Raw genomic sequence first — 4,599 nt, 5'->3', positions numbered from 1 at the left:
AGTCAGAAATTTTGCCAAAAACGACTAAGTATCAAGGACTCATCGCGCGAATCGCTCTGGAACTGAAATCGGATGCGCGCACTGACACGCTCCCCTGTCTGGAAGTCTGACACATGTGTGAAAATTTTCTAAGTCCCCAAAAATTTTTTTTTTCAACTTTTTTTCAATTTTCCCCCTGTGGGATATATATTTTACCCACACTTTTGGAGCCCTCCTGGGATGCCCTCTAACATACTAGAACCTCATTTTGTGGAAGTTTTCACAAAATTGTGAAATTTTCAAAAAGTCAGAAATTTTGCCAAAAACGACTAAGTATCAAGGACTCATCGCGCGAATCGCTCTGGAACTGAAATCGGATGCGCGCACTGACACGCTCCCCTGTCTGGAAGTCTGACAAAAGTTGAAAAATTTTCTAAGTCCCCAAAAATTTTTTTTTTCAACTTTTTTTCAATTTTCCCCCTGTGGGATATATATTTTACCCACACTTTTGGAGCCCTCCTGGGATGCCCTCTAACATACTAGAACCTCATTTTGTGGAAGTTTTCACAAAATTGTGAAATTTTCAAAAAGTCAGAAATTTTGCCAAAAACGACTAAGTATCAAGGACTCATCGCGCGAATCGCTCTGGAACTGAAATCGGATGCGCGCACTGACACGCTCCCCTGTCTGGAAGTCTGACAAAAGTTGAAAAATTTTCTAAGTCCCCAAAAATTTTTTTTTTCAACTTTTTTTCAATTTTCCCCCTGTGGGATATATATTTTACCCACACTTTTGGAGCCCTCCTGGGATGCCCTCTAGCATACTAGAACCTCATTTTGTGGAAGTTTTCACAAAATTGTGAAATTTTCCAAAAAGTCAGAAATTTTGCAAAAACGACTAAGTATCAAGGACTCATCGCGCGAATCGCTCTGGAACTGAAATCGGATGCGCGCACTGACACGCTCCCCTGTCTGGAAGTCTGACAAAAGTTGAAAAATTTTCTAAGTCCCCAAAAATTTTTTTTTTCAACTTTTTTTCAATTTTCCCCCTGTGGGATATATATTTTACCCACACTTTTGGAGCCCTCCTGGGATGCCCTCTAACATACTAGAACCTCATTTTGTGGAAGTTTTCACAAAATTGTGAAATTTTCCAAAAAGTCAGAAATTTTGCAAAAACGACTAAGTATCAAGGACTCATCGCGCGAATCGCTCTGGAACTGAAATCGGATGCGCGCACTGACATGCTCCCCTCTCTGGAAGTCTGACACATGTGTGAAAATTTTCTAAGTCCCCAAAAATTTTTTTTTTCAACTTTTTTTCAATTTTCCCCCTGTGGGATATATATTTTACCCACACTTTTGGAGCCCTCCTGGGATGCCCTCTAACATACTAGAACCTCATTTTGTGGAAGTTTTCACAAAATTGTGAAATTTTCAAAAAAGTCAGAAATTTTGCAAAAACGACTAAGTATCAAGGACTCATCGCGCGAATCGCTCTGGAACTGAAATCGGATGCGCGCACTGACATGCTCCCCTCTCTGGAAGTCTGACACATGTGTGAAAATTTTCTAAGTCCCCAAAAATTTTTTTTTTCAACTTTTTTTCAATTTTCCCCCTGTGGGATATATATTTTACCCACACTTTTGGAGCCCTCCTGGGATGCCCTCTAACATACTAGAACCTCATTTTGTGGAAGTTTTCACAAAATTGTGAAATTTTCAAAAAGTCAGAAATTTTGCCAAAAACGACTAAGTATCAAGGACTCATCGCGCGAATCGCTCTGGAACTGAAATCGGATGCGCGCACTGACACGCTCCCCTGTCTGGAAGTCTGACACATGTGTGAAAATTTTCTAAGTCCCCAAAAATTTTTTTTTTCAACTTTTTTTCAATTTTCCCCCTGTGGGATATATATTTTACCCACACTTTTGGAGCCCTCCTGGGATGCCCTCTAACATACTAGAACCTCATTTTGTGGAAGTTTTCACAAAATTGTGAAATTTTCCAAAAAGTCAGAAATTTTGCAAAAACGACTAAGTATCAAGGACTCATCGCGCGAATCGCTCTGGAACTGAAATCGGATGCGCGCACTGACACGCTCCCCTGTCTGGAAGTCTGACAAAAGTTGAAAAATTTTCTAAGTCCCCAAAAATTTTTTTTTTCAACTTTTTTTCAATTTTCCCCCTGTGGGATATATATTTTACCCACACTTTTGGAGCCCTCCTGGGATGCCCTCTAACATACTAGAACCTCATTTTGTGGAAGTTTTCACAAAATTGTGAAATTTTCAAAAAGTCAGAAATTTTGCCAAAAACGACTAAGTATCAAGGACTCATCGCGCGAATCGCTCTGGAACTGAAATCGGATGCGCGCACTGACACGCTCCCCTGTCTGGAAGTCTGACACATGTGTGAAAATTTTCTAAGTCCCCAAAAATTTTTTTTTTCAACTTTTTTTCAATTTTCCCCCTGTGGGATATATATTTTACCCACACTTTTGGAGCCCTCCTGGGATGCCCTCTAACATACTAGAACCTCATTTTGTGGAAGTTTTCACAAAATTGTGAAATTTTCAAAAAGTCAGAAATTTTGCCAAAAACGACTAAGTATCAAGGACTCATCGCGCGAATCGCTCTGGAACTGAAATCGGATGCGCGCACTGACACGCTCCCCTGTCTGGAAGTCTGACAAAAGTTGAAAAATTTTCTAAGTCCCCAAAAATTTTTTTTTTCAACTTTTTTTCAATTTTCCCCCTGTGGGATATATATTTTACCCACACTTTTGGAGCCCTCCTGGGATGCCCTCTAACATACTAGAACCTCATTTTGTGGAAGTTTTCACAAAATTGTGAAATTTTCAAAAAAGTCAGAAATTTTGCAAAAACGACTAAGTATCAAGGACTCATCGCGCGAATCGCTCTGGAACTGAAATCGGATGCGCGCACTGACATGCTCCCCTCTCTGGAAGTCTGACACATGTGTGAAAATTTTCTAAGTCCCCAAAAATTTTTTTTTTCAACTTTTTTTCAATTTTCCCCCTGTGGGATATATATTTTACCCACACTTTTGGAGCCCTCCTGGGATGCCCTCTAACATACTAGAACCTCATTTTGTGGAAGTTTTCACAAAATTGTGAAATTTTCAAAAAGTCAGAAATTTTGCCAAAAACGACTAAGTATCAAGGACTCATCGCGCGAATCGCTCTGGAACTGAAATCGGATGCGCGCACTGACACGCTCCCCTGTCTGGAAGTCTGACACATGTGTGAAAATTTTCTAAGTCCCCAAAAATTTTTTTTTTCAACTTTTTTTCAATTTTCCCCCTGTGGGATATATATTTTACCCACACTTTTGGAGCCCTCCTGGGATGCCCTCTAACATACTAGAACCTCATTTTGTGGAAGTTTTCACAAAATTGTGAAATTTTCAAAAAGTCAGAAATTTTGCCAAAAACGACTAAGTATCAAGGACTCATCGCGCGAATCGCTCTGGAACTGAAATCGGATGCGCGCACTGACACGCTCCCCTGTCTGGAAGTCTGACAAAAGTTGAAAAATTTTCTAAGTCCCCAAAAATTTTTTTTTTCAACTTTTTTTCAATTTTCCCCCTGTGGGATATATATTTTACCCACACTTTTGGAGCCCTCCTGGGATGCCCTCTAACATACTAGAACCTCATTTTGTGGAAGTTTTCACAAAATTGTGAAATTTTCCAAAAAGTCAGAAATTTTGCAAAAACGACTAAGTATCAAGGACTCATCGCGCGAATCGCTCTGGAACTGAAATCGGATGCGCGCACTGACACGCTCCCCTGTCTGGAAGTCTGACAAAAGTTGAAAAATTTTCTAAGTCCCCAAAAATTTTTTTTTTCAACTTTTTTTCAATTTTCCCCCTGTGGGATATATATTTTACCCACACTTTTGGAGCCCTCCTGGGATGCCCTCTAACATACTAGAACCTCATTTTGTGGAAGTTTTCACAAAATTGTGAAATTTTCCAAAAAGTCAGAAATTTTGCAAAAACGACTAAGTATCAAGGACTCATCGCGCGAATCGCTCTGGAACTGAAATCGGATGCGCGCACTGACACGCTCCCCTGTCTGGAAGTCTGACAAAAGTTGAAAAATTTTCTAAGTCCCCAAAAATTTTTTTTTTCAACTTTTTTTCAATTTTCCCCCTGTGGGATATATATTTTACCCACACTTTTGGAGCCCTCCTGGGATGCCCTCTAACATACTAGAACCTCATTTTGTGGAAGTTTTCACAAAATTGTGAAATTTTCCAAAAAGTCAGAAATTTTGCAAAAACGACTAAGTATCAAGGACTCATCGCGCGAATCGCTCTGGAACTGAAATCGGATGCGCGCACTGACACGCTCCCCTGTCTGGAAGTCTGACAAAAGTTGAAAAATTTTCTAAGTCCCCAAAAATTTTTTTTTTCAACTTTTTTTCAATTTTCCCCCTGTGGGATATATATTTTACCCACACTTTTGGAGCCCTCCTGGGATGCCCTCTAACATACTAGAACCTCATTTTGTGGAAGTTTTCACAAAATTGTGAAATTTTCCAAAAAGTCAGAAATTTTGCAAAAACGACTAAGTATCAAGGACTCATCGCGCGAATCGC

The sequence above is a fragment of the Phyllobates terribilis genome, unplaced genomic scaffold (assembly GCF_046119375.1).
Source record: "Phyllobates terribilis strain yellow unplaced genomic scaffold, ASM4611937v1 Scaffold_6542__1_contigs__length_43759, whole genome shotgun sequence".
NCBI classification, from domain to species: Eukaryota; Metazoa; Chordata; class Amphibia; order Anura; family Dendrobatidae; genus Phyllobates; species Phyllobates terribilis.
This window is presented reverse-complemented; position numbering follows the sequence as displayed.